Consider the following 16,671-nt stretch of genomic DNA (forward strand, 5'->3'; position numbering starts at 1 on the left):
AGTGAATAAAGTGGATAAATTATTTATAGCTCCCTCAGCAGAATCCTTGAGCGGGGTGTTTGCGGGTCCAAGGTGCTGAACTGGCTCCTCTGTCCCCACGTTGAGCCAGCAGTCGCTCGTCTCCCAGCAGGTGTCGGTGTTCCTGCTGCAGACGCCACGAGATGCTGTAACGCGAAGGTAAACAACTCTCTCCGAGCGCCCTCGTGTCTTGAAGCGACAGCGTGCACGCGGCTTCCACACAGCACCTAGTCAGGTTCTGACTCCCCGGGTCGACAGAGGTTCTGTTCCCGTGTTGTGAAATCGCCGGAGGAAGTGCTGGGTTTTAATTTTATTTTTAGGGTGTGAGTTTTGGGTTACAGAGACTCTGAACGGGGAATATGTAATTTCCACCTCTTCAAAATACAAAGAAAGAAAAAAAAACCTGCCCCAGAAATTCACAACAGTGCTCATTACACGTCTGTGGCCGAACTTGAACTTCTCATTACGCTTTAGGAAAATAAGGCAGACATTTCCTCTGCGCCGCGCGCCGCTCCTCCGGCCCGGTCGGTCCCAGACGACCAGACAAGTGGCAGCGTAGGAAAAACAAGCAACAGCGTGGAGTTCAAGTATGGCCACAGGATGAAGCAGATGTGTTGGCTGCGATGTTATTGTGAGTTGTTGTAGCCAGACTCGTAACTCTCCTGAACGCGGGGAGCCCCCCCCCCATCTGCAGCGTGTCAGTCCTCCAGAGTAATGTCGGACACGGGGGTCAGCGGAACGCGGCGCATTCTCTACACATGCTCCGCAAACTGTTGCTGTCGGTCAGGAGAACACGCATTATAATCCAGATTAAACTGGATAATTAGCTCTTTGTGAGCCATTAATTCTGGCAGGTGAAGGGGGCAGAGTGGGAAATAAATAACGCTGCTGTGTCCTGTGACACGAGTGCTAAAAAAACGGGCATCTTTCCAGTAGCTCATTTCAACGCCTCTAAATTGGCCTCATTGTAGATGAAATATTAAATGGCCAGCCTGGCTATTAATGCTGACTTTTATGGATTGGATGCTGCTGTACTTAATATACTAGTTCAGTTGTCCCTTTTTATTCCTCGGCAGTGGCCTGTCGGCCCGTGATGTATTGCGCGGCGAGCGAACCCACTGGTACACAATGGGGTTCAGCCCATGTGAAGCTCTCTGGCGCTGGTCCAGACTGGGAGCGAGAGCAGTTTAAGCTGTGCCGTCTGCAGCCTGTTTGCTGCTGCCATCAGCGGGGAAGCCTAATAGTAGCTTTACGCCTCATGGTGTGATCCTCACCTGATACCTGCAGCATGTCACAATAATTCATTTGCAAAGACATGAGCTGCTATTAAACTTATTATTTGTATTCATATATATTTTCTATGTAATCTAAAGAAACGCAGACTCTTTATTTGTATTCAGCTCCACAGAACATTAAAGTTTTTTGCTCTTACACATTATATTATTTGCTCATCAGCATCAAAATGTTCGATAATATTGTCCTTGCATTATATTCTATAAACCAGTGTAAATATTACCTGTGTATAATGTGATCACACATAATATGGTTTGTGTTGCTGCCCACTTACGCTTTTGCTTAATTACAGTGTCTTTCTCCATCAATAACATAAACAAGTTGTTAACATGACTTGAGGTAAACTCGCAATGTACTGTAGATAAATTATATGTTTGTCTTTATTATTTTCTGGTTGAGTTGAGAAAGTATAAAGGGGCTTCTTGTTTTCAATTAATCCAAGTGGAGGAACTGATAATTATACGGTAATACATTTTTTTCTATTTGATTACACTGATGTGAAATGAGCATAATCAAGACAATTAATCAGCTTTGTACAATGTGTTTACACTTAATCAGTGTAATAACATTTATTCAGTCGTAACACTTTTGGAATAGTACTTGCAGTGAAAGGTGTCTGAAGGTGATGTTAATGACTCTTTTTCACTTAGTTCTTTGATAAACACCAGAGAAGAGACAACAAGAGACTCTTTCCTGGACACAAATCCCACAGCACTACAGAGCTGCTACTGATTTAAGAGCTTTGAGTATAAATTAACTTCATACCTCTAGCTAAACCTAATCTTTTTGATAAATTAATATTAGTACAATAGTGCTAATTACTAGGTACATTTATTTTTATGAGCTCTTTTCTTTTTTAATTTCAGTAGCAATCTTTAAGAAACTCTCCACGCACACTCCTGTTGGAACGGAAAGAAACACCTGAAACTATTTATATGCTGTGATACAAATTGTGTTTAGCTCAGAGAGAGAAAAAGACAGGTCAGCTATAATTCTGTGGTGTTCTGGTGGAAGAATTATAGCCTGAGTGGAGTGCGAGCAGCCAGGACTCTCCTGAAGAAGGACGTCCCCCTCAGCATTATCCACAGTGGGGGAGGATGTGGCTGTTTTCTGCCTGGAAGGAAGACGTTGGCCAGGGACCATAATGCCTGCAGCCGCTAGCAAAGCCCCCTAAAATATTCATCACATAACTTTTCTCTGTGACTATATGTTTTTAGCAGATGGTTACATTTTTCAACGGAGAACAAAGTTGTAAAAGGAATATGATTTCACTTGTTGCCATGGGAACAGAGATGGATGAAGATGTTTCATGGTTCACTGGTTGCCTCGTCTCTGGGTTGTGTGTGCGTGCGAGCGTGCGTGCGTGTCTGGATGAGTCCGCACATGTCTCCGTTTGTCTGTTATGCCTCTGAGTGTTTTCCACTCTAATACTGCATATGCATGTACATGCGTTGGCATAAGGACAAGCTTGTGAAACTATTGGGTTTTTACAGTGTGCGATTCTGCCGTCACTTAATTTCTCTGAAGGATATTATGTTAAGTTGCTCAGTGAAAGGTCAGTGCAACTCCAAGAGAGGATGATTTGTTAATGTACTACTACAAGAAGTATGAAGCTGCTAGTATTATAAAAATAATACCCGCTCTTGTCAAAGCTCTATTCAGTGCATGATTTATTTATTAATTTTTTTGCTCTGTGATGGTGAAGTGGTGCTCATTTCACAGTGTATTAGCTGACTGTCTAAATAGTGATGATTCAGTAGCATGGCTTCTCATTTTCACATGACACATGAAAGGGAGGATCTGTCGATAAATGCGACAATAACAGCAGCGCGAGTTATCTTGTGCCGTTTTTTTAGCTGCATTTCAAAAACGAGCGTTCTTCCATTTGAGAGGGAGCTAATTAGATTGTGTGAGTTGCGTGATACGGGGCCCTACACATAAAAGCCTCGCTGCGGAGATGAGCAATGGTTGCCTTGTACCCCAGACGGTGCTGATAGTGGAGCCACTCCTTTAATTCCACTCTCCAAAATCTGATCCTAATTGGGTGTCTGATTTTACTAACTTGTTCAGCAATTTAAGAAAACTGCTTTTTGAAATGTAACAATTTTAGTGATCTTAAGTGTCTCATTTCTCATTCCGCGCCTTCCACTGAGGACTGTGTCTATTCAGGCCTCATCAGGCAGTAATTGAAAGGCCCTCCTTCGCCTGTAAATCACTGACCCCATACGATTTATCACGCAGTTCATTTGAAAGCATGAACAAAGCCTTTCAAACCCATCAAGGGGCTCAAAGAAGTGAGCGAAGTGATCGTTTAAGTTTTTGTTTTCTTACTCGAGTTCTGATTATTTCTGCCAGGGACCAAAAACACAAAAAACCAAACACGTGCAGGCCTGAATATGCAAATGCGTAAGGCAATTACAATGTATTAATTCTGACTTGGCAGTGTGCAGCTCCAAGACACCAGGTGAAGAATGTAGGTATTAGGGAGGCACCTGCACGCAGAGAAAGGAGCCTTTTATTTAGTTCCAGTGACAAAGAGGAAGACAAAATTTCCACAGAGCCGTGTCTGAGTGGTGAAGTGTAGCTTAATGGGATGGTTTTATTCATCAAGCGAAGGTCTGTGCACTCGTCCACTGCGAAGCTGCCTTGAGGGACAGTGAGTGATTCCGACCACTCAGCCTCATTATGGAATCATATTAATATTTAAGGGGCTGGAATTGAGGAATAAAGAGCGTAATTGATAGCATCAAAATGGAAGTGTTTGAACCCGGCTGTAATATTTAAATATTTCAAATAGTGCTGCCACAAAGCTCACTACGAATGCAGCAAAACCAACCCCTGATTTTCCGACGTGAGCGGACCCGCGTACTGACCCGACCTGGAAACGTGGTTGCGAACAACATAACAATAGGAGACGCGAGTGACTGGCTGACGCGTCGTGCCGAGCGGCGGAGATTGAGTCACGAGCGAACGCAGTCGCGGGGTTTTTCTCCCTTGCTGCAGATAAGGAGCCACAGGCCATTCTTTTTTTGGAGAGCGAGAGAAAAACAACACGGGCCTATTTGTTTTCATTTCCTGTTTATTCTAATCTAGATAACCCCGCCGCCGAGGGTTATCTAGATTAAGTGCTCAGGGTAAGGGCAGCACTAACCTTTAAAGTCTTCGCTGTTTGTGCGGCTGCGTGCGCCCGCGTGTGTGTGTGTGTGTGTGTGTGTGTGCGCTCATCAGCTGATTAGACTTTATGGGAGGAAAGTGACATGTAAGCATAAATGAGTCTGCAGGCGAGCAGACTGAGAATGATAATGATGCTCAGGAGTTCTACTTAGCATAACATAAGGGACCGCTGCTTGTGCTGGTGGCGTTCTGCACAACGCAGTCGGTGGACTTTGTTACATAGTAGCACTAATTAGGCTTTACCGCGTTTCGCCAGCGGCTCCGCAAAACCACCATTGTGGCTCGTTTCGGGATCCTATGCATGATTTAGCCCCAGCGTTGCATCAGCCGGTTCTGGGGATGAATACCAACGTCTGCTGTTACCTGATGTAAGAGCAGCATATGGAGACACAGCCATGCAGGTGCGAGCAGCCTGTTATTTGATTGTTACCTGGAGATTGATAATCATACGGCAGCGGCGTCGGGGCGATGTTCAGTCTGCTTAATGAAAAGCCTCCTAATAAATGCTTTTTAGATCAGAAGAGGGAAAAAACGCCGGTACACAGACAGATTGCTCACAGATGCCAGCGCACCTGTAGCGCGTAATGGGGTTCAGTCCCTGGTTTGGGGGTGAGAAAGGTGTCGGGGAGGCGACCGGGCTGCAGAAGAGTGGTGTTTAGAGCCCGGAAAAGGAACAAGAAACATAATCTCTTTTATTACATAGTTAATAGTTAATAAGAAGTTAAATAAATAAGTGATAAATAGTTAATAGTGTATTTGCATGGTTTGTTGAAAATATAATTCTAGCAAATCGTTTAGTAGCAGTTTGTGCAGCCTCTTCTTAGATCTGGTCAAACAAGTGGCGCTGCCGTCTAATAAGACCTGATTCATCAAAGGTCCGCACGAGAACGTCTACATGTACAAACAAAGGGGAAATTACACGACGTGATGTTTGACCGCATCCGCGCTTCATGTTGCTAATAGAAACAGTGGGAGTAACAAAGCATGTAGTATTTATACAAAGGCTGCGTTGAATGAGGGATGTGTGATTAGGCAGCGGGGCTTCAGAGAACCAGGACGTGGCGTCTGTTGCCTGAAAGAAAGAACAAAAAACATTAATGCGCTAACAGCAGCCAGTGGATTTTTCTCGCGGAGCCTGTGTTAGTATAAATAGATGGCCAATTTGTAAAATCGTCTGCCTGAACATAAGCATCTTGGGCCGCTCTAATTGGTCAATTTCCCGCCTGTATTGAGTGCCGAGATTGATTTATTGCCTTTTTTAAAAGGCCGTGGGGACCCGCGGAACAGCTGTGCCAGCCGCCCGTGCGGGAGCTGTTAGGAAAACAAGGGGCTGAGCGTCGGACGGCGGCGGCGGCGGCGAACGGGCGAGCGGAACGGAGCGGAGTTGAGCGGATGGCGTGGCAGACAGCTGGCAGCGGCGGCGAACGAACGTCGCTGGCGAGACGCGAGACGCATTTCAGCAAACAGGCCCTGCCCTCGTGCAGATTCTGCCCCCCCCCCCCCCTCCTCCTCCAGGAACCTGGAAGCTGCCTGATTGCTGCGACGGCTTAATCAAACGAGGGCGTTTCTCATGTCACCGCATCCTCTCCCATCCTCTTGACGTGGAGAGGGGCCGCGTTGGAGCGCCGGCTCTCGGGGGACGCGAGCGGCGGCTCCCCCGGCCCGGGCGTATCTTGACTGAATCCAGCTGTTTGCGAGCAATCACTGTGATTCACTCCCCTGCCTGGCGTCGGCCTGGAACAGTTCCATCACGCGCCGCAGTTAGGGAAACCTGTCCGTTTACGCACACGAGCCCTCGGAGCCGCCGCCGTGCTTTACGGCTTCCTATCGTTTTGAGGAGGGAGAGACCCCGTAGGTGGAACCTCGGGGCTGACTTATGGCCCATGTGGGTAGAGGCAAGTGTTTGCTGAGCATAGAGAATGTTTGCAACATTGTGTAAGCGTCGTGCTCCTCAGAAAAGCGCTTTCCTAAATACAAGCACATGTCTGAATTTCCTCTGAACACAACATATTTCTCCCCTTACGCTTCTTTTCCTGCCTTTTTGATTGCATTAGTGGAAACAGTTTTGCCCGTGAATAGCAGACACTTATGTCATTTATTTCCACACGCATTTGATTTAATCCCAGAATGTCACAGTGGGGATGGCAGCAAATAACTGTTAAACATTTCCCATAATCCACTCCACGGTGTAAAACCTACTACAAGCATCCTCGCCCCGCCATTGACTCTGGTTCTCTTGTGAAATGTGAGAGCAGAGAGCTAAGTGCCTCCTTTTTGAACTGTGATTCTTAGAAATTCCTGTATTTAGCACTGGGGATTGGGGGCCTGAGTCTTCCACAAGCATTTGAATGCACATTTCGTGAGTCCTCCACTGAAGGCAAAAAAGGAGAGAGAGAGAGAGAATGTGTGTGAAAGTAGAAATGAAAGAGAGAGAGCGAGCGAGCGAGCGAGAGCGACCATGAGGGAGAGAGTAATCGCACAGTCTTCATCTAGTACTTAACTTTAGGAAATATGAGTCTGGTTGAAGATGAAAGGGACTTAATCTCAAATGCCTCAAATGTCTCTCTCCTCTCCTCTTTCCCTCTGTCTTCCTCGCCGCCTGCCGTCCACTGGGACCGGCCCATTCCAGCACGCCGGAGTGCATTATGTAACCCCCTCCAAGTCTCCACGCCCCGCGGTAATGGTTTAATTAGGGGAGCGGCGTCGGCCGTCCCACCTGCCGTCGTTCGTCAAGCGTCCGCCGAGCGCTCCCTCCACCGGAGACACCTCTCGGTCCGTCCGCCGCGCCGAGCTCTCCTTGATAAACACCACCTGACTGATATCTTCCTACGCTGGGAGCGCCGGGCCGATGCCATGCATTGTCCCCCGTGCGGCTCGTGGCTGCGGCTTCCCACTCAGCCCCCCCTCGTTCTCCTCCTCTCTCTCCCCACCCCACCCAGTCCCCAGCCAGCCAGTGCAGGCGTGCTCGGTCTGTCAACACTTCCACAGCACTCAGTGTTTGAATGGAAACAGGAGGAAACGTGCAGGCCAGCCAGGACAAGCCTTAGAAAGGGGAGGGGGGGAGGGGGGGGGTGGGAAGCGGCTCGGCTGTGATGTAACTCACTTTGCCACATTGAAGCCTTTCGCTGGCCCACTGCACTTCAATATACGTCCAGCTACGCTCCAATTCGGTGCCGTGTAAACATTTTCAAATGGTTAAGTGGGAACGTTGACACTGGTAATAGTCCACACGCTGTTTACATTAGACTCTGCGTCTGTAAGGAAACGTGAGCAGGCAGGAGAATGCTTTAAATAAAGTGCTTCTACCTTCCTGAATTTAATAACTAGAGGTATTAGAGTTTTTAAAAAAGACTCATTACACTTTACAACTGATGCATTAATGCAGTGGAGATAGTATGTTATTGAATTTATGAACAGTACAGTTGCATAATAGAAAAATATGTCACCCACAATTGTTTTGTTTAATGTGATTTATAGTAAATAGACTTTGATCCAGGTGATTGATACTATACAATAGCTCCTGGATATGTAAAATAATTATACCAAAATACTAAATAGTTATGTTATGTTATGAGCCTAAATAGCAGCTATTCATTGTTAGCCTGGGACCAGTCATTCAGAACAGTTGTGTTCAGGACCATTTAAACCAGTTGAACCTTAACAAGGGTCAGTGAGCTTGTTGAGACGGTGGTGAAAGCAGTGAGTAGGTGGTCTGATGTTTAGCTAAAAGGCTGTGAGGGGCTTTTCTCTCCTTTATCTGCCGTTTAGTTGCCTGCTGCACCTCCGTGTCCGTTGGTTGTCCTGCTTCAGCTGTGAATTCAGTGCCGGTTATTGTTTTCTGTCACTCACGCCGGCGTCAACGAGCATTTCCGAGTGATAGTGTGAGTGGAGCGGTGCCGTTTGACTCGGTGACCCAGCTTTGACTCTTACTCAATACTGTACATGTTCCGCTGTAGGGAACACATACCTCCTGTTCATCCCCATGTCTGCAGGTGGCGGTGAGGTGCTTCTTCTGCCACGGCTGCCATGCATTTGCTGTGAGCTGGAGGTCACGAGGGTTCACCCATTCTATAACAGTCTATAACACTAAATCCACCTCTCTAATGTGGAGACGCTGTGCGTGTTGACGTTGCTGGAGTCCTAACGCGACCCAGCCTGGATGCTCCTCACTAAATAGCCGGTGATATATTAGCATTCCAGCAACCTCTGTTAATACAGTGTCTAATCAGAGCGCTGCATCGTGTCTTGATGTGACTTGTTTACGTTGGCGCACGCCGCAGCGAGCCCTGCGGCGCTCCTCGCGTGAAGGGCTTATTGGAGGAAGTCGGGTCTCCCTCTCCCAGGAAGAGAGGCCGTCCTCGGGGTCAGGATTCGCCGGGCCGCCGGCACGAGCGCACGTGCACGCAAACAAACGCGCATTTTACATGGGGGGCGAGCGGCTCCTCCTCCGCCGTCCTGCAGGGCTGAATAGAATTAAGCAAAATTTGATAATGACTTATTAAAAAACCGCGGCTGAATAAATGAAGTGTGTTGTGTAGCCATTAGAGGATGGGAGCTATTATGTTAAACGTTTTGATTTGTGAAGTGGCGTGTGGACTTGCTAATCCAGAGGCAGTTGGGGAGGCTGGAGGGAGGAATCAAGCCAAGCATGTCATATGAGGACATTAGGTTGATGTACACAGACGGGTGCTTCTGAGCAAAGAAAATACCGATGATCAATGAACTCCAGGATGGAAGAATGATGGACATGGAAGTAGCTCACCTCATGAAACTTTAATAGATTAGAGAAAGAAAAATGAGTCATGAATCAGTCCGGCGCCAGCAGCAGATCATTAACCTGCTGTTTTAACGTGGTGCAGTTGAACAGACAGGTGTTCCCACCTTGTGGCTGGGCCGAAGCAGGCCAATGAGGACGAAGCATTGCTCCTCAGCGCTCTCCAGTCCCGACTGCCAGACTTCGTCCGAGACTGATAAATCACCCTGCCTCAGCCCTTCTCCTGTGTTTTCTTTCCGAATGTGGAATCGATGGATTTTTCCTTCATTTCATTGACCTGTGCATAATGGTGCTCTCACTCCTCCACCGCTGGGAAGGAGCCCGGCGCTGCCGACGCGCTTGCCCAGGCAAAGGCAGGCGGCCTGGGCTTTGTGTTGCTTATTGTTCAGCCCGAAGAAATTAATGTGCTGTGAAATTAGCACTTTATCTGACTGCAGATACAGTAATGGAGGCAATTAGAGTGCACGGGAGAAGCGGCGCTCGGGGTAGTAGGAGAGGTAAGGGACAATCCTCGAGCTGCAGGAGCCCAGCGGAGAGCTGCACAGCCGGCCTCACAGATAACACAGCACCTCCTCACAAGCCTCAGTCTGACTAGAATGTCTGCTGGTTAATAAGGAACATTTGTTGTATGCAGTGACATGTATTGTTTAGATTAGCTAACTGGCAAACCACAATGGAAAACCGGCTGTAATGCAGTATCTTTTATTCATATGTTGGCAGGAACAATGGCCTGTTGTTGATTTTTACCTCCTTTTTTTCGTTTTTTTGGGACTCGCACAGCTGACGGAGCTGAAAGCTGAAATTATTGGAACGGGATGAGATTGAGACGATGAAATCAATGCGCATCCCGGGCTCAGATCATTTCTCATCAGTTATTTTCAGACATGACATTGTGTATTTACAGCCGCAGGGGCGCATTGTCAACTCTCTTTATCACGTCTCCAGATTGAAATTGATCTCTCCGATTGTGAGCCACGGGCGCAGAGATGGACCTTATCAGATGCCGAGGAGCTGCCAGTGCGCCGCGTTGTCACCTGAAGCCTTGCAGATTGTTTATTTATTCTTCAAAAGAGGCTCTGATGTGACGCTGGAGGGGAGACGCTAACATAATGCTATGTTTAATTCTGTAAGCTTGGAGACAATGGTGGCATCAGCCTGCGATGCTGCTGTGGTCCGCTCAGGTTGTACCGTTTGCTCACACGGCGTTATTAGACTCAGCCCCAACATTTTGTTATTGCATTTCTGTTTTACTCTATATTTATAGAACTCTCCATCCCTCTGGGGCCCCCTGAATATCCTGTAAGGGCCTGAGTCAAATATTGACTTACTGTAAAGTTGTGCAAAGACTGAGGTGCAGGTGACCTGAAACTCATCATCATCATTACAAAATAAGCCCGTTATCTCTCACATGTGGCTCGTTGCTTTTATTGTGAAAGTAATTAGATCGCTTCCTTTGTTGTTATTGCTAATTCTCTGTTTGCCGCAAACATGTGGGTTCAAGCAAGTGTAACAGCAACTTTATTTTTTCCCCTGTAAATCTGTTGGGGGTGAAGCCAGCCACCCACCTCCGGTACCCCCTCTGCTTTTCTGAGTAAAGACAGCATGACTTCTGCAGTCGGGGGATCACGCCCAATAAGAACATTATCCCAAAGAGTGCACTGGGCTGGCAAGAGTCTGAGATAATACCCCATCCTCTTAAACTCCACCAGCGCCGGCTCACAAAGTCGAGGCAGAGACAGGGCGACCTTGCCAAATGATACCCCACAGCAGCCGTGAAACCAATTGTTTCCCCCCACCACCTTTTGTGTTAGGGAGAAAAGCGAAGGTACAGTTGCGTGTCTGCATAATACCCTTATTTTCAAACACGAGGGTGTCGCCCGTGTGTCCATTAGTGTCGACACGCCGATGCTAAATGAGCCTGGCCTGTCTTCTCTTTTTAGCTGCGGCGTGTTGCTCTGTCTGGGCAGATAGTGGTAGTTGGTCCACGGGGTATTTTCCATTCTGACGGGGAGGCAGCGCTGCCTCTGAGGAGAGGGAGATAGATGAGGACATGCCACAGTGCTGTGCTACGCGTATGATTAGAGAGGCTCTGATACCTGTCACCGGCAGCGTGTTTACGTGCTAAATGATGCCGATCGAATGGATGAGTGCCAGCAGTGCAGCAGATGAATGAAAGGTCTTAAGCAGCCATTTAAAATATCGCCGCCGCGAGATTAGCCACATTACACAGTGATACTTACGAGCGACACCTTTGTCTGAAGGAGCTCATCTTGAAAATACAAATGGGATTCCTGCAGCCCGGTGCTTTTCTCCCCTCGCGCTCCCCTTCGCCGCTCGTCATTGTGAGGCGGATTGAAAAGGCTCCCTCCTCATTAAGGCTACTGGTGGAGTGGCCGGTGTTACACAACCCTGGTTTCTGCTCAGTACAAACGCTTGCCTCCACTGATCTCAGACCAGGTGCTGTTTAGGCGTGCGTTCAGCAGACGAGTCCAGTGAACTTACTGTAAAAAGGCCCCCAGTTAAAGGCAGCTTTGGCTCGAGGCCTCGGCTCTCGTTGGACCTAATGGCCTGTTTGAAGAGAGAGGCTGCTGTCACATGTGGAGGAGATGTGCCGAAACGCAGGAAGTGATGTCACTGGATGCGGCCGAGCGCACACGGGGAGAGTCCTCACCGCGGCGACGGTTGTGCCGCGTCTGTTCCTCTCTCGTCAGCATCACGGGACCACGGCGCCGCCCGCGTGCATCACTCTGCCCCCTACAGGCGCACGCTGGCAACAGCTGATCGCTCCACAGCCACAATATTCACATCACCGTTGTTTTACAGACGTTTATACTGTACAAGTGTGTGTGTGTGTGTGTGTGTGTGTGTGTGTGTGTGTGTGTGTGTGTGTGTGTGTGTGTGTGTGTGTGTGTGTGTGTGTGTGTGTGTGTGTGTGTGTAGATCTTACAGACACGCACCTGGTCACACCTTGGGGCTTCATCCTGCGACGAGGCCTCAGCGAGTGCACTCAGCTCCACCGCCCAGGGACCTGCCTCACAATACAAAGAGAAATATGTCCATTAAGATGAGGGGAAGCGCGCTGACGCTCACAGCTACTTCAGCAACGTCGCCCTCGCTCACGTCCTCCTGACACGACGTGCAGCTCCAGCACCGGGCGTCGTGCGTGTTTATCCTCCGCGACGGCGTTGACTTGATTAGTTTATTTGTTTTAATGCACATCCTGCCCCCCCCCCCCCCCTCCACCCCGTCGCCTTATGGATGAGGGAGTTCACTTTTGCTAAACACGTGCAACGTTTCAATTATAGTTGTAATTTACCTTGTGCACCGAAAAGGGGAAGTAGATTATGAGTACACAGAGAAGACGAGGACGCCTTTTAATGAATGTTAGTTGTGTTGTTTTTCCTATTAGGAGTTCACTCGCTGTCCCCGTGTGATCAGACCTGACGTAATGAGGGACGTCTGGGCAGAAAACAATGTGTTTCAGGGTTTACTAAAGGTTTAATTAAAATCAGAAATGGACAATAACGCCCCCCCCCCCCCCCCCCCCCCTTTACATGCTGACACGTTGAGATGTTTCATTTCCAACAATGAGTCTTTTCCTCTGTCTTTTGGATATTCTTGAATCTCCTATCTTATTAATCTTTAAAAAAAAAGGAGGCTTTTTGCCGCAGGCGGCAGAAGAGGAATTTGTGTTTAGTGGATTCCTGCTCCCAGATGAGGAGAGCTAAATGAGTTTGGAGGCTTCCTGAATGCTCTATAATTGTGATGAGGCTCTGTTCCTCTGAACAATTAAAGATGCAGGAGCCCCGTCTCTGCTGAGATCCATCCCAGATCGCTATCGCTCAGCCTTTCGCACACGCACCGCCGTTGGACGGTGACCACCCCTCGCCTCTCCGCCGCGTGGCGACTGCTTTAAATCTCAAGGTCGCCGTCATGCCCAACGCTATGATCGATATATTACTCGCTGTCAAAGAATTAGAGGGTAGAAACCGACGACTTGCCAGTCTCCCTAGTGGTCCAACCCCCCCCTTCTCTCCTCCTCTGCTACTAGTCTCACATAGCAGGCTTTATTTCTCCCCTCAGAACAAAGCGGAGAACAAAGCTGCATAGCTGTCTGGTCTGTGGAGCTGTGTGGCTATGCTAATGTCTCTAGGCTGGTTGGAGTCTTATTGAATGGGTGAGCAGGAGAGGTAAATAAGCGTGTCTGGATGAGCGGTGGGGGCCAGCGGGTGAAAGAGATGAAGTAATAGACTATTCCAAGGGTCAGCCCATGTGAATGCAAATATTTATATAAGTGATTAAAATACCCTCCCCACATCCCGCCCACTTCATTTAAACGAGGAGCTAAACTGTAAAGCGATTCATCTCCTTAAGGCGAGTCTGAAAGAGGAAGCAAGAAGAGGCATTTGTGGGTGGAAAAAAAAAGAGCAAACAAACAGTGACGTAAATCTGACTCACTCGTCTTTCGCCTTCACAATGCAAAGATTAGAGCAGCAGGCTCTTTCGGGGATGCAGATTTCATCCTTTGCTTTTCTTAGACTTTCATCCTAACATTGAGGAGTCTGTGGAATTTCACACTGTCACAGCCATTTCTTCAAAGGGTCAGGACGGCTAATCTCGCTAGCAATATTACTATCTTTCCTTTCATTTTTACCTCTAAAATATATATTTGAAGGGTTTTTGTTGTTGTTGTTGTTGTTGTTGATGAGGCTTTGATAAAATAACCAAAAACCGCAGAGTTGTTTTTGTCTACATAATTAAGTGGCTGCGAATGTGTTAGACCTTGAGATCAGAGGGAGGATCACACGACGGCTTACTCCTTTGTATATTTATAACACGATATATATATACAGTATATATCAGTATATATAGTGTTTTATATATATACAGTATATATATAAAACACTATATATAGAGTATATATACAGTGTATATACTGTGTGTGTGTGTGTGTGTGTGTGTGTATATATGTATATATATATATATGTATATATATATGTGTGTGTGTGTGTGTGTGTGTGTGTATATATATATATATATATATATATATATATATATATATATATATATATATAATGTATAAGAATTCCCCTTGTGGTTTCGTATCAACAGTCATTGTTTGAACTGAGGGCTGAAAGCATCCGCCGGATTTCAGCCTCACGTAGAGCGAGATGTTGGAACCAGACGTTGGTTTATCCTCGACAACACTTAGGGAATCAAAATTGTCATATCATCACATCTCGTGATTTCTTTATGTGATAGGCACAGCGAATGGATTCTCGAGTCAGTTTCCAACCGTGACCCGCAGCGATTTGTCACAGAACCAATCAGGTTTGTCTCAGTCATCACTTCATCTGATAACAGCGGGGAATCCCGAGGTGCAGGCACTTTAACATGCAGCTGTCGAGATCTGTGTCTTGCTCTAATTGAAATCAAGATAGATAACATGGTCATTATGGGGCCTGTCTGAAGGGATGGACTTGAGCGACCCCCCCCACAAAGGTTTTGCCCTGACGGCATCTCGATGCGGCAGCCCTGACCACTTTTTAATCAGAAATGTCTCCAACAATGCAGCGTTTCATTTTAGGAGAGGAGGAGTTGAGTCAGTGTGCGTCTGAGGCTGATTAGCCCATCATCATCATCATCATCATCATCATCTAGCGAAAAACGCTGCTTCGAGTGCGACTAGGGCCATTTGCGTTTTATGTGGACGTCCTGATGAAAACCTTGTGCGGCGACGTAGCCTTGTTAAGTTCTGTGAACAAGTGAAGTGATGGAGCGAGTCGTCAGGCACCCTGCTGCATTCCACCAAGTGGATCATCACATTCATCCACACTGAGCTGAGAATATTACAGTCTGAAAATCATATTGTTTGTGTGTACACTGTCTGCATCCCAGATCCCAGTGTGTGCACTCAAAAGGCTCTTTTTTATCTTTTTCTACATGAAGTGTTGCTTCTTGCTCACCTGTTGACGAGACAGGAGTCAGGGGCCGAGTCACAACTGCTTCAGCACCTCAGCTCTAAGCAGCGGTTGCTATAGTTTCTGTTTGTTTACACGCGCTGGTACATTTTCTCTGCAGTGTACATTTAATCTTTGCCATTCAGGAAGCTTAGTCATAATAAGATTTGTCGGTGCAGCAGCTTTATATTAACATGGATCAACATCAAGTGCTTCTTACCTTCTAGTATTTGCATTTCAGCCTATGTTCATGCCTTAGGTTAGAAACCTTTTAATAGACCTTCATTCAAATGATGAAGTCCTGATAATAAAAATAACAAACCAGCACAAACTGACCAGTTTATGGATACACTAACTACACACAGAACTAAAATATACTAAATGTTTATGGACACTGTTGCTGAAATTTACTTTGATCGGAGTCGGACTATTACAGAGCGATAACTCAGCATCCCTTCACTTCAGATCCGGTGTCATCTCGATATGTGGCGCTGCTAAACGAGCCGACACGTCTGTAACTGTCACAGGGGGAAAAAAACCCTCTTTACATTAGTTGTCAAGTCGTTCACAGCTGGCGAGCTGGTGATAATTTTCACTTGTTAATGCGCCACGGTGACAAGCTTGTTACTTGCTTTCCCATTATTTTTGGCTCCTCTGTAGAATCGGCGCGTGTGAGGCAGATTAAGTTGGACAAATGCGGTACAATATGTTGACAGCTGCGCCGCTCTTTCGTGGCACGAGCGCAGCTTCTCGCCGCTCGCGCCCCCTGCTGAGCGTCCCTCACACAGTGGAGGCCACTCGTGTTGTTCACACAGTGACTGGGGGACAGTTTAACCTGTGTGGAGGATCTGGGCCTTTACACGGGGGCCGCTGTCTGCACCACAGTGGGGCTCTACTCGCCTGCACCACTGCTTCTGTATAATCCTGCACAGAAGGCGGGTTCGTTCAGGAATAGAGGAATATCACATGTCCACCTCCTAGGCCCAGCTCCCCTGCCTCCCGTCCAGGGGGGTTTCCTGCACAATAATCCAGATGAGGTCCAAGGTAGTCTGAGGGAACTGATCCTGGTTTCAGTGAGGAGCCCCGGCGTTGGTTGCAGGCAGGATGACATCACAGGGAGCATGCTGCTGGTTCGGTCTCCCACAAGGTCGATGCAGTGACTTCTGACGTGGTGCGTTGCATTTTTCCCCTAGCAATGCTCCACTGACCTACTTCCTCGTAATCCCTCGATGTGACTTTAATTGACTGGAGGGAGGGGCAGGGAGGAGCGAGGGGTGTGTCCGCGTGCTCCTGGAGGGGGCGGCGGGTGAGGACGGGGAGCAGGGGAGCGACCATGAGAGAGGGAGGCTGGAGTGATTTCCTGCTGCCACCGCTGTGTTCGGTCCACACATTAATTTGATTCTGTTATGTAACTGTAATCATCATCCGCTCTAATCACATCAGCGACTTTGC

General features: G+C 47.5%; 1 protein-coding gene and 1 long non-coding RNA gene across 3 annotated transcripts in view; one reads left to right on the forward strand and one right to left on the reverse strand.

The window, feature by feature from the left end:
* Window positions 1–16,671, forward strand: part of roraa (RAR-related orphan receptor A, paralog a) — a 177,971-nt gene that overhangs the window by 95,641 nt on the left and 65,659 nt on the right. The gene's annotated exons all lie outside the window — the stretch shown is intronic.
* LOC114857302 (uncharacterized) lies at window positions 5,242–15,293 on the reverse strand. Its single transcript, XR_003786196.3, has 3 exons — window positions 15,226–15,293; window positions 12,217–12,287; window positions 5,242–5,557 (listed from the first exon to the last, which is right to left on the reverse strand). It is a non-coding gene; the product is annotated as an uncharacterized LOC114857302 (long non-coding RNA).

Source organism: Betta splendens, chromosome 6, assembly GCF_900634795.4.
Source record: "Betta splendens chromosome 6, fBetSpl5.4, whole genome shotgun sequence".
In the NCBI taxonomy this organism is placed as follows: domain Eukaryota; kingdom Metazoa; phylum Chordata; class Actinopteri; order Anabantiformes; family Osphronemidae; genus Betta; species Betta splendens.